Here is a 14,115-nt window from a genome sequence, read left to right on the forward strand (position 1 = left end):
GATGAGACTGGAGATTATTATTCTAAGTGAAGTAACTCAGGAATGGAAAACCAAGCATTGCATGTTCTCACTCATAAGTGGGAGCTAAGCTATGAGGATGCAAAGGCATAACAATGACACAATGGACTTTGGGGACTCAGTGGGAAAGGGTGGGAAAGGGGTGAGTGATGAAAGACTACAAATAGTGTGCAGGGTATACTGATCGGCTGATGGGTGCCCCATAATCTCACAAATTGCCACCAAGGAACTTATTCCTGTAAGCAAACATCACCTGTTCCCCAATAACTATGGAAATAAAAAATCTAGCACATACAATTACGTACAGTACATAAAACGTGCTAATAATAAACGACTATGTTACTGGTTCATGTATTTACTGAACTTTTTATTGTTATTTTAGAATGTATTCCTTCTACTTATTTAAAAAAAAGTTAACTGTAAAACAGCCTCAGGAAGGTACTTCTGGAAGTACAGAAGACTACTGTTATCCTAGGGGATGACAGCTCCATGCCCCTGAAGACCTTCCAGTGGAACAAGATGTGGAGGGTGAAGACAGTGATATTGATGACCTTGACCCTGTGGAGGCATAGGCTAATGTGTGTGTTTGTGTCTTCGTTTTTAACAACAAAGTTTAAAAGGTTAGAAAAAGAAATAAAAATGTTAAAAATAGAAAATAGCTTATAGAATAAGGGTATAAAGAAAGAAAATATTTTTGTATAGCTGTACAATGTGTATTTTAAGCTAAGTGTTATTACAAAAGTCAAAAAGTTTTTTAAAAATTAAGTTTATAAAGTAAAAAAGTATAGTAAGCTAAGGTTAATATATTGTTGAAGAAAGAAAAAAATTCTTTATAAATTTAGTGTAGCCTAAGTGTACAGTGTTTATAAAGTCTATAGCGTATAGTATAAATGGTAATGTCCTAGGCCTTCACATCCACTCACTACCTATTCAGACTCACCCAGAACAACTTGCGGTCCTGCAAGCTCCATTTAAGTGTTCTGTAGAGATGCACTATTTTTAAAAATACTTTATACCATATTTTTGCTGTACCTTTTCTATGTTTTGGTATGCTTAGATACACAAATGCTTCCCATTGTGCTCTGGTTGCCTGTAGCATTAAGTACAGTCACATGCTGTCCAGGTTTGTATCCTGGGAGCAATAGGCCGCACCATATAGCCTAGGTGTGCAGTAGGCTACACCATCTAGGTTTGTACGCTAGTATATAAGTACACTCTACGATGTTCTCACAATAACAAACTCCGCTAATGACACATTTCTCAGAACATAACCCCATTACTAAGCAATGCATAACTGTATTTATGCCCAATCTGTTCCTGAGAGGGGAGTGTGCTTCTTGTTTGTTTATGTTGCTGCCATTTTGAGTTTCTGTTAGAGCAGCTAATTCTAATGAGGAGGGTCGGCCGGCTATGGCCAAATCTGGCCCACCATCTGCTTTTGTAAATAAAGTTTTATTGGAACACAACCACACCCATTACTTTTTGTATTATTTATGGCTGTGTTCTCCCTGCAATGGTACGTTGCCTTAGAGACCATATGGTTCACAGAGTCTAAAATGTTCCCTCTCTGGATCTTTGCAGCCAAAGTTTGCCAGTTCCTACTAGATCCTACTCATTCATATGTATATCAAAATATTAGTGGTGTTTACTTCAGGATATGTTACTCCTTCCTTATGTTTCTCTATATTTTCCAACTTTATTCCAATAAATGTGTTTTACATTAATCATCTCCAAAAAATCCCAAGAAATGTTAATTTAAAATGTTGAAGCGTGTCTCCTAACCAGTTCTCATTACTTCCATCACTCTATCCTCCTCCAAATATCTCTGCCTCGAATGGGTGAGTTTACTCCAGAGTCTGCCCTATTTGAACCTACAATACCCACATTCTAATTGTCACTCTCTGGCCTGCCAGAAACATTTGAACCACTCACCAGTTTGTACAGAAATACTGGAATTTGGTATTGTTTGTGGTAGGATGCTTTTGGTTCCTTGTAACCCAAATTCAACTTAATGGGAATAATATTTGCTGTTATTATTGGACAGTCCAAAGACAGGACTCACATCAGATATGGCTTGATCTAGGGTGCAAATCAGGATTCTGTTTTTCTCTTGATCACTTCACTTTGCTTATCTCTAATAACCTGTTTTATCCTCATTGGGGTTTATGCGCCCTGAAAATATGGCTGCTGGAAGGCCAGAGCTTGCATACTTTGGCTAATAATTTATAAACGTGTCCATATATAAAATTTCAGAGATGATTCTGATTAGCCTTGCTTGGGTCAAAGTTTATGCCTGAACCGATCATGTGCATAGGAGAATGTAATCATTTGAACGGCCAGGTGAAGGAGTTCAAGGTCAACAATGGAATGTGTTTCTCCCATGAAAAAGTGGCTTTACTACCTGAAAAAAAAAAAAGAGGACACAGGAGATAAATGAAAAAAAAAAAAAAAAAAAAAAAAAAAAGGGATACTCACTCCAAGCAACTTGAGGTTCTTGTGTGTAATCTTAATTGCTTCTGGGTGTGTGATGTAACATTTATTGGAAGATTAATGTGCAGTTCCATTTTCTGATTGGATGCTACTTGATTGTTGTTAAATTACTGTGTCAAGCTCAACACATCACAATACCTATGTGAACTCAGGATAATTGTTTATTTTCCATTTTGGTTAAGACTATGGTTTACAGAGTAATTATGTCTGGTTGAAAACTGTTGTGTAGGTAACAACTAGTTTCCTCCAAAAAGCAGGCTATAAAGAGGCAGTATTAGGCAGCAGCAGACAAAGGGTGGAAATAGGAGTTAGACAATGGAGACTTGAGGCTCTGATCTCCTTCTTAGGGGGTCATGAACAACTTATTTAGTGTCTTTGAGACTCAGTTTACTCTTCTCTAAAATGGGGATAAGACTGATCTCATGATGTTTTTTGAGGATTAAATCTTTTCTGCCAGATGCTTCCATTCTAGGCTTTTAATTATTTGAGCACAAACTTGTCTCTGCCTATTTGGTTCTCAAGTTATTGAGAAACCCACACAGGAGCACTTGAATAGAGATAATTTTTGTTGACAAGGTAAGATTTAGAGGTGAAAAAGCAGGGCAGCCCACTGGCTTCAGATTCTTTCCATTATGAGATTAAATATTTGCTTCTGCCCATGGAGCTTGATGCATCAGGTGAGTGCTTAGAATCTATCAGTTTCTGAAAATTTTGAAAGGACTCCTTGGAGGAAGTCAATCATTTTGCTAAATTGCTGCTTCAGTTACTACCCACTTTTGAGAATGGCAGATAGTTTTTCCCCCTCCCTCTCCCTCTCCCTCTGCTTCTCCCTCTGCCCCTCCCTCTCCCTCTCCCTCTTCTCTTCCTCTCCCTGTGCCTGTCCCTCTGCCTCTCCCTCTCCCTTCCCCTCTTCATCTGTCTCTCTCTCCTTCCTTCCTTCCTTCCTTCCTTCCTTCCTTCCTTCCTTCCTTCCTTCTTCCTTCCTTCCTTCCTTCCTTCCTTCCTTCCTTCCTTCCTTCCTTCTTCCTTCCTTCCTTCCTTCCATTTTGAAAAATGTATGTCCATTCATCTTGGTTTAATCACATAGGGCTAGATAAGAATAGTTGGGGCATCTCAGAAATTCTAATTTACACTTTTGCTTCTAAACTACAGTACTCTTGCCAGGCTTCATTCTGTCCACACCTCAATGGTCTCATCTATAAAGTTGGGATATTGCTTATTTTCCAGTGTGCAAAAAAAAAAAAAAAAAAGTTGAGATAATGGTCTTGAGTAACCTTTTGGGTTATGAAGCTGACATATGGCCATTAGGAAATATGAGATGAGCCAGAACTTTGAAACAATATGGTATTGAGCAATACGGTGCCAAGGTTAGGATGAAGGCAAACAGGTCTCAGAAATTTACCAGGATATTTGCTGTTTGGACAGTATGAAAGGCCATGAGAATGTATGCATTTCACCAACAGGCTATGGGCCAAGACAGAGAGAACTAAATTTGTCTCTCAAGAAAAAAATAGAGGTACTGAGAGAGTGATTTCAGGTATGGGTGTTCTATAGAAGGCTCTTCTAGACTGTTCAGAACAAAGATTCGTTTGTCCAAGGTGATGGGTGTTTACTGTAGTGGTACTTAGCTATTTAAAAAGCACAGAAAGTCAACATCAGTTGAAAAGCCTGCCCAGCAGAGATCTGGAAGGTTGTTCAGGGCATTACATGATTCCAGGTCTCAGCAACAAGTTTTCTTATTGGTTTTCTGGTGCCTTTGCTTTTGTTGTTGCTTTTGAGAGACGGAGTCTATGTCTACTACTACTGCTGACTTTCCACTCTCTCTACTTTCCGCTCGACCTCTTGGCATTGCTCACTTCCAGCTTCTGCCTCAAGGTGTCCATTTACTGGTGTCTCATGTGGCTTCTTAGCGTCTTTCAAATTCTAGTTCTTCCAACTACTCTCTTTTGATATGGCTCAAATTCAGACTTTTCTAGAAGGAGAACCTACCTATAAAGTGGATGTCTTTGCCTTAGGCACAAAGACTTATTCAATCATTTGTAGCCACGATGGTGGGGTCTTATGACCCCAAACATGGTATTTTATCTATAAGCTATGAAGGAAAGGGTTCTTGTAACTCTCAGCCATTTTAAGGCCTCAGGCTACATCTAGGACTTGAATATATTTATGTTCTGCTTTGTATCATGAAAGAATTGAGGCTGCTACACTGATAATGCCACTGTAATATAGAAGGTGACCTATACCCTATGAGAGGTGCTAAAACATCCTGTGGAAATTCAGAAAGAAAGTTGATTTCAGCTGGTGATTTGGAAAAACATCATGGGTGAACCAAAATAAAATTGAACATGGAAGGATGGGTAGAATGTGGATAGAGAGGAAGGAGGGGGCTAGTGCCTTCTAGGTGGAGAGAACCATGTAAAGAAAAGCACAGACATGGATAGTTTTGGGGGGAATTGGTGACACATCCCGTTTGAGAAGGTCAGAGACTTTCACAGAAAGGGGGGAGGGGGAGCTAATGTGAAAAATGAAATGCCAACCTAAAGGGTCCATCCTTTCTTTATCGGGTTGGCATTGGAGGAGTCATTAAAGATTTCCAATCTACTCAATGAAGGGATTGGAACTGTTCCTAGGAGGAGCCTTCTGACAGCTGGGCATATAATGGATTGGGGAGGAAAACAATGGAAGACAAAGGTTGTTATTTTCACTCTAGGGTGTGTCGGAGAAATGAGACAATGGATGTGAAATACCTGTCGGAAGTAGAAAATAAAAGCTTATGGTTCCTGAGAGTTCACTATACGCAGCCTTGTGCTAGGGGCTTTCCTTGCAGTATTTTATTTATTTAATCCACAGTGATATTATAAGGTAGGTATGATTAGTCTTATTTCACTGATCGTGAAACTGAGACTTGGATCAATGCAATACTCTGTTAAAGATCACATGTTTTGTGAGTGGTAGAGCTGGACTTTGTACCCAGCTATTGAGGACTCCAAAAGCTAAGCCCCTTTGACTACTCTGGACCACATCCCGAAAGGACTAGCAATTGACCTAATAGAAGGGGCAAGAAAAAGAGTGGTGTCAAAGACAGCCTCAAGTTTTCAAGAGTGTGTGATGGAGAGTACAAATAGTTATGTGGACAGAAATGGGGAAGTCAAAAGAATACCTTTTTCTTGGGAGTTGGAAGTTTGGAAGGATATTTTGGGAGATGAGAAAAATTGTGAGCTTATTTTGACCTTCCCTCAAGGTATAACATGTGAATGAACCTAAGCAACAGTAGAAATTAAAGGACATAAAGAGGTCAGAAGACACAGTGTTACAAAAATGACCAATCAATTACTCCATCTATTCTCTTGTATTTAGACTGGCATGAATGACCACTCTGTTCTCCAGGACCTCTGCCACATTGCCCTGCAAGCCCGAGTGGTCTTTCATACCTGCCTGCTGGTATTAAACAATGGGCCCAGTCTACCTACCTTCCCTGCCTACAGCCCCGGGGAGGAGGCAGTGCCTGTTTTGTACCACGTGATCCCACCCATTTGGCCACAGTTGGCTGGAGAATAACCAAACCACGGATGGACTGATAACCCATGCCTCACCTGGTGAGTGATTAATGCTGTAGGATGAACTTTTTTTTAACCAAAGAGATTCTTTACTTCTTCACACAAATAAACATCTGGCAGACCCGTGTCTCTAATTCTCCAGACCAAGCCTCTGACTACAGCCAGGGTTTCCAGAGCAGGACTGAATCTCTATGAGCCCTTTGCATCCCTCTGTCTTCCAGGTCCAGCTCAGTATCTGAAACCTTGTGGGCAGTCAGTAAATATATATAGGTGAATATATATTTGAATCTTAGTGGTGGACATAGCTTTGGCTCAAGCAAGTTTGTAGAAGTAAAAATACAAACAACTATACACAAATATACATATTTGTGATATATATTTCACAGATATATATGGAGATATATATGGATAATATATCTAAAATGTCACAAATATATATATATACACACAAATATGTATATATCCAGACACAAATATATATATATATATTTGTGTATAGTTGTTTGTACTTTTAAATCACTGCCAAATATTTTATTTTATTGTATCATAAGCAGTTACGTCCACATCTGACTCCACTAATAATTATTTTAAGTGCTAATAGTATTAGGCACTTTCTGAGTGTTTTATGTGTATTGACTTGTTACTTCTGCAAAGAAATACCAAGCATTAGAATCTCTTCTTAACTCCATTTTCTGGATGAGTAAACGTACAAGGAAGTTAATTCATTTGTCAAAGGGTTATAAAGTCAATTAAGTGGAGGAACCCAGCTTCTCCCTAGTTTGTCCCCTTAATGCTATATGCTACACTGCCCTTTCAGAATAGACAGTAAAGTCCATGAAGTCAGTCTGACTCATCTCTGTTTGTTTTCTTCTTGTCACTTAGTAGGTGGTCAGCATGTGTGTGCAATACAGAATTAAATTGCCTTTTCTCAAGTTGGCCAACATGTAATACGTCATATAACCTGTTGTATAATATGACATGTGGAGGGTCTTGGTTTTTTTAGGTATAGTGATAGTTCAGATAAAATTGAAGGAGATTGTTAGAACTTGGGGTCCCAGGAGGAGGTAAAGCGAGATATCTGGGGCCAGAAAAACCAGGGCAGGATGCTTGGGCTGCAGGAATTTGTGTACCCTGTTTTGTGGTCATGGGAGATGCCCAGAGGGTGGGGAGAGGGAGGTAGCCACATGGGGCAGGAGTACCAAGGACAGGGTTTCTTTAAGAGTTCTTTCCATTTTGAAAGACCACTGTGTTCTGTCCAGCAACGTTGATAGCCCTTCACTTAAAAAATCAACTCTCCTGCCTCCGTTAACATTTACTAAGTGTTATAAATTGAGTGGCCAACTTTGTGGGTCAACCTATATGACTTTTGCTCTGAATGGCTGTGGCTTTGAATCTGTGAAAAGTCAGTTTTCTGTTAGAGTCGAAGCCATTTTTACCACAGGCTTTAATCTAGACCTGGGCTTACACAAAGGTTCCCGTGTGTCTCAATGAAGAGCAGGTTCTCTGGAATCTATAGAGACTCCAGGGGCCCGAGGCACATGAGCATTGGGAACTGCATTGCAGCTTGCCACCCCAGGAGGGGCAGAAGGTTCTCCCTAGTGACAGAGAAGGTGGAGTGGCTTTGGTGCCACTTCGGGCTTGTGGCATGGGTGGCAGCAGCTACAGGTGGCAGTGGCACCCACAATGGCAGGAGGTCTGTTGTGCAGGTCAGACCTTTGCAATCTGTTTGGTGCACCTTCATGGGCTTAAGAAGCTTTTGCTATAGTTCTTCCTAGGAATCCAGGGCTGCAGAGGAAAAACATGGCATGTCCCGGGGAGCTGAGAGGACAGTCCCATGAGTCCATGCCACATATCTCCAGGGGACTTCCAGAAACTGCTGGGGGGACTTTGAAGATGGAGAAAGTCAAGGTTTCTGCAATAGCAGGTGGGAAAAAAAATGATAGAAATAGTGTATGAACATGCTGCCCTCAGGCCAATACTCCCTGAGAGATTTGGCTTCCATACAGGTTAAGAATAGGTAAGATTTTCTTTTTCTGGTTTTTCACAGCATACCGGGCATTCCATATAATGAGGACCAGCTGCAGGCAGCAATGATAGAAAGGTCTTCTGACATCATCCCATCCCATTCATTGGTTTGACAACATGTCAGCTCAAAGCAGCCTGCGACACCTCCACATGAGTCAATCCGTTAGCTGCTGTCAACACGGTGGACGCGCATTTTCAGTGCTGATAGCACAAACAGAAAACGTTGGAATGGTCAATTTTATTGAATGAGAACATGATGAATGGTCAATTTTATCGAATGAGAACATGATGAAAACTTGGAATCTTGAACTAAATGTTCACTTTCGTATGGTTTTATTTTGACAAATTCAATTCATGGTGTCTGTTTATTTTAAATAGGAAGTTAAAGACTATTGTGGAGTTTCTTTTTTTTTTCTTTAACATACCACCACTTTTCATTTGTAGAGTGCAGTGAGTACTACTGTATTTCAACTGATGTTAACCTTTGCATAATTTATGTAAATACTATCCTTATTAACAGCATTTACATCACTGACTGACCCAGAGGTAGCTGAAAAACGTCAGAAAAATACTGTTTCACTCTTCTTTACTGAAGTGCTAGGTTAGTAATAACAGCCATACCCATTCACATAGGCCAGGAAACAGTCAGAGGCAAGGTATGTAATATAGTTCCTTGTGAAATAATATCTCACTTAAAACTTATACTGAATCCCAGCACTTTGGGAGGCCGAGGCGGGTGGATCACGAGGTCAGGAAACCGAGACCATCCTGGCTAACATGGTGAAACCCAGTCTCTACTATAAATACAAAAAATTTGCTGGACGTGGTGACACGCGCCTGTAGTCCCAGCTTCTCAGGAGGCTGAGGCAGAAGAATGGCGTGAACCCAGGAGGCAGAGCTTGCAGTGAGTTGAGATCACGCCACTGCACTCCAGCCTGGGCTGCAGAGCGAGACTCCGTCTCAAAAACAACAACAACAACAACAAAAAAACGTATACTGGCCAACCTGCAGAGCGAGTGTGATAGTATTTAGAATATGACTGACTCAGAGGTAGTTTAAAACCTCACAAAAACATTTTTTAGCTCCTTTATTGAAGAGGCAGTTCAGCGATAATGACGATAGGCATTTATTTGTTTATGTCAGGAAATAGAAAAAGGGAAATGTGGTTTGTACTATCAAATATGTTTTCATATACACATGATGATGTGCTGGTAAAGATTTGACAGCAGGTTCTGTGAAGAAAATAAAAACCTTGATTTATAGTTTGCCGATTTTGATGGTGTAAATACTGCCACTACATCCAAGCTACCAACAAGGTAGTACCGAATGTGGAGTCGGGAAGAGATGTGCAGTAGCAGTAGATGTAGATAGTATTTTCACCATACAGAGTCAATAATATAAGTAACCTAAATAACAAAGATCACAGTGAAGTGTAGCAACCTAATTAGAAGTGATGAGAGTGTTGGGTATTTATTACCTTTGTTTTTAATATAACTTAATAGTAAGTTTATATATTTTAAATAATGACTGTGTTTAATAACTGGCTCACAAAATTCCTGAAAATTTAGCAATGAGCAGCACTTTTAAGTCAATATGAGGTGACGCTAACACATCACTATGTTTAAGTATGTGTGTACAAATGTATTTACATATACACCCACATATATACACATACCTAAGTACATACACTCATATAATTATATCAGCGTATAAAGATACCAGTGGTATTTCGTGTGGAAAATGTTAACATATACCATAATAGTTACTAAACTAAAGGTATATATTTTCTCCTGACAACCATATTGGGTTGCAATATGGAAATGAAACATACCAAATTTGCTACATTAGAATACTCATAAGGTCTACAAACATCAAGGACTTTTCACACACACACATACATATATATATTTTTTTTTTCTTTTTTTTTTTGAGACGAGTCTCACTCTTGTTTTCTGGGCTGGAGTGCAGTGGCACGATCTTGGCTCACTACAAGCTCCGCCTCCCGGGTTCAAGCTTCTCCTGCCTCAGCCTCCTGAGTAGCTGGGATTACAGGCACATGCCACCATGCCCGACTAATTTTTGTACTTTTAGCAGAAACGGGGTTTTGCCATGTTGGTCAGGCTGGTCTCAAACTCCTGACCCCAGGTGATCCACCTGCCTCGGCCTCCCAAAGTGCTGGGATTACAGGCATGAGCCAACATGCCAGGCCCACATACATGTTTAATGCTGTGTCATTCAATTTTTATATGCTTCAGATTCTACTGTGAAGATTAGTAAATGAATATTGTCCATTATATTTACAATAAAATTTTGGTATTACATTTGGAATACGACACTAAACAACATAAATTTTAGATAAAGGTTTTTGCTGCATTACTTGGACAGAATTCCCCTCAGTACAAATTTCCTAATGAAAAGGTTTAATTTTTCTTGAGTGCTTTCACATATTCAAACAAGAAGTCATTTTCTAGTAATTTTGACATTCTTTGCTTTCTCTAATTTTTAAAAGCTGAACAAAAATTTGACAGGTGTATGAAGGCTTCTAACATTCAGGATATGGAAAGACCTTTCGGCCTTGTGTGAATTCTCTGATGTTTGGTGAGAGCTGATTTTTCACAGGTTTTCCCACATTCACTATATTTATAGGGTTTGTCTCCCATGTGAGTTCTTTGATGAACAATGAAATTTGACTTCACACAGAAGAATTGTCCACATTCATGACATACAGGATTTCTCTCCTGTGTGTGTTCCCTGATGGACAGTGAGGGCTGACCTGGGGCAGAAGGATTTCCCACGTGCTTTGCATTCATAGGGCTTCTGCCCTGTGTGAGTTCTGTGATGTTCAGTGAGGCTTGACTTCACACAGAACATTTTTCCACATTGCTTACAGTCATAGGGCTTTTCTCCTGTGTGTGTTTGCTGATGGTTGGTAAGGTGTGGTTTCTGGCAAAAGGCTTTTCCCCGTTCGGTACATTCCTAGAGTTTCTCTCCTGTGTGTGTTCTCTGATGCTGAGTGAACTTTAACTTCTCCCACAAGGTTTTCCCACATTCACCACATTTGTAGGTTTTTTCTCCTGAGTGAGCTCTCCAAAGCTGAGTGAGATGTAACCTCTTGCTGAAATTATTCCCATTTTCATTGTGGTTAGAGGGCTTCCCCCCGTGTGTACTATCTGATGTTTAAAGAGAGTTGAGTTTTCCCAAGTTTTGTCACTCAATTTATATTCGTGGGGAATCTTTCTAGTGTAAGCTCCCTGACAGATCATGAAAGTTGAACTGTCACAAAAGATTTCCCATATTCATTGTATTCATAAAGATTCTCCCTTATAGGCCGGGCACGGTGGCTCACACCTGTAATCCCAGCACTTTGGGAGGCTGAGGTGGGTGGATCACTTGAGGCCAGGAGTTTGAATCCAGCCTGGCCAACAAGGCAAAACCCCATCTCTACTAAAAATACAAAACAATTAGCCGGGTGTGATGGCATGCACCTGTAGTCTCAACTACTCAGGAGGCTGAGGCAAGAGAATATCTTGAACCTGAGAGGTGGAGGTGGCAGTGAGCAAGACCCCGCCACTACACTCCAGCCTGGGTGACAAGAGCAAAACTCTCTGGAAAAAAAAAAAAAAAGATTCTCCCTTATAAGAGTTCTGTGATCTGATGTCCAAATCTAAAATCAATACAGAAGGACTTCTCACAAATACTGCCTCCATATGGCTCCATTTCCAAATGAGTTGTTTGAGCTTTCAACAGTGAAAGTTCTTCCACATTCATTATATTTAGAGTGTCTCTCCTATCCAAGATTAATTCCTATTTGTAAAAAAAAGTCTGCCTCCTCATGCAAGCTTTGTCCATTTTTATTATACTCGAAAAGTTGGTCAAAAATTGGCTGAGTGGGAGCCTGGTGATGACTAATGACATCCCTCTTTTGATCATATTTATACAATTTCTCTCCAATAGGAATTTTCTCAAGCCTAATATCAAGGAGCAATTTCTCTCGTACATTAAATGTATCAGGCTTCTTTCTGGAACAGTTCTTTTGATCAATAATTAAACACAAAGTATTTTTCAAACTCATTTCACACAAGTCACGTATTTTATAAGGAAATTTTCTTGAAGAAACAGGGTTTGTACCCAGATTGGAAGTTTTTCTTACTCTATTACCACTTTTTATGCTTATTGTTTTGTTTTTGGTGAACACAAGCTCCCAAAAATACTTATCTTGGTTTTCCTGGCTGCTCTCTGACAGGTCATCAACTTTCCAGTCCGTTTCTGGGTGGCACTGGCTTGGAAATCCTTCCTCTAATATTCAGGAGCCCCTTGCTCTATCTTGAAGATAACTTCCAGCTTAGTAATGCAACACCTGGATGAGACCAGATTGCTGTAAGTTTCCAGAATCACATCTCTGGACACCATCTTCTGAGCAGGATCCAGCAGATACCACTCCTGCTGGGTAAAGTCTATGCATACATCCTTGAATGACACTTGTTCTGGGGATTTGTTCATTTTCTGTGTAGTGGAGGAGAGAGAGGTCTCCATGTGTCGCTCTGATATATGTTGAGCTTCGAAATGACCCTTTTCAATGAGTGAATGTAAATTTATTTCTTATTGATTTACTTCCAATTTAGGTTCTCTCTCTTAAACTTGTTCCAGATCTTTCACCAGCACACACACTTCAATGGCTTCAGGATCCCACCACTCCCTTGTCATGTGCGACCAGAGGCCAGGGATTGTTTCCCATGAGGGACTGGAGGCTGGGGAAGGATGAGCCGGGAAGTTGGGGGAAGCCAGGGATGCACATGCATATCATAGAGTTTTTTTCCCCAAAGCCCCAAAAGCCAGCCATGCAGAACATGCTGTGAAATTGCAAAGCTTGTTTGGCCAGCTTTAGCCCATCAGCCCTGCCCGGGCTATAGAAGAAGAGAAGAAAGAGATGAGGAGTCCAGTGAAGAGTAAGAAGCTGTTGGGGTATGCCATGGGGGCTCTGGGCATTTCTGTGCCCACTATATAGGGATAGGGAAGGGAGCGTGTTCCCTTCACCTGGAACCTAGTGAGGAAAGTGTTTGGAGAACTGCTTGCAGAGATGTGTAAGAGTCTCCTAGAGCTTGGGGCTGGGGGGACAGGGACCAGTTTGAGGCTCTCAACGAGAAGAGTTTGAAGGAGGGGGGCTGGGCCAATCACCTTTCTCTGACAGTAGAGTAGAGACAAGCGGTGGTTGTCTGAGCAAGCTGCATGTTGACGATAGTGAACCCCTTGGATGTGACTTCTGGAAGGAAGCCAGCCTACAGTCACCCTCAAAGGGAGCTGGCTCAACAATCTTCTCATGGCGGAAGAGGGATTCTACCTTGGTAAGAGTTCTTCGTTGCAGGTGACAGAACCACTGCCAGTCAGCCTAAATAGGAATTTATCAGAGGGCATTAGTGACTTAACAAAATATCGGGAATAAGTTCCTAGTCTGCTCTCCAAGGACCAAGTGTCAGAACCTCACCAGAGAGACTGTCCTGAGAAGGGAGCTGATTCCGGCCCTCCACTGACTGACTCCAGGGCTGAGTGGCACCTGGAGACACCCACACCAGCATTATGGAAGCCACACCCACCTATGGGCACACCCACCAGCACCGTGGAGGCCATGCCCACCTGCCTGTTTGCTCACGTTTAACTTCAGTGTGAAAGGTGAAAGCCTCACACGGTGCCTCTGATTTGCAGAATCTTTGTCACTTGTTCATGCCCTGCACTAAGAGAACTGGAAAATGTTGTGTTTCCGGTTATTCTTTGGGAAGCTGAGTTCATACTGTTCATGCATGCCAAATTATAAGAGGATGCACAAAGGACAGTTGCCCACTTATCCTGATGGGCAGGTTTTGGCTGCTGGAAGTCAGAGCTGAGTGGAGAGTCCTAAGCGGCTAGCTGAAGGACAGGAATCTAACCCTATGTCAAAAGGGTTAGATATGGAGGTGCCCAGCAGGAGGTTTTCCAAAGAGACAGCCACAGAGCTACAGGAGAGTAAGAGTCTGTAGGGGACATTCGCCAT

At 41.1% G+C, this 14,115-nt stretch overlaps 1 pseudogene; it reads right to left on the reverse strand.

Annotated features, from left to right (window-relative positions):
• Window positions 1–10,639: 10,639 nt before the first annotated feature.
• Window positions 10,640–12,590, reverse strand: LOC116456763 (zinc finger protein 248-like; annotated as a pseudogene).
• Between the last annotated feature and the right edge of the window lie 1,525 nt (window positions 12,591–14,115).

The sequence above is a fragment of the Hylobates moloch genome, unplaced genomic scaffold (genome assembly GCF_009828535.3).
Source record: "Hylobates moloch isolate HMO894 unplaced genomic scaffold, HMol_V3 SCAFFOLD_17, whole genome shotgun sequence".
Lineage (NCBI taxonomy): Eukaryota > Metazoa > Chordata > Mammalia > Primates > Hylobatidae > Hylobates > Hylobates moloch.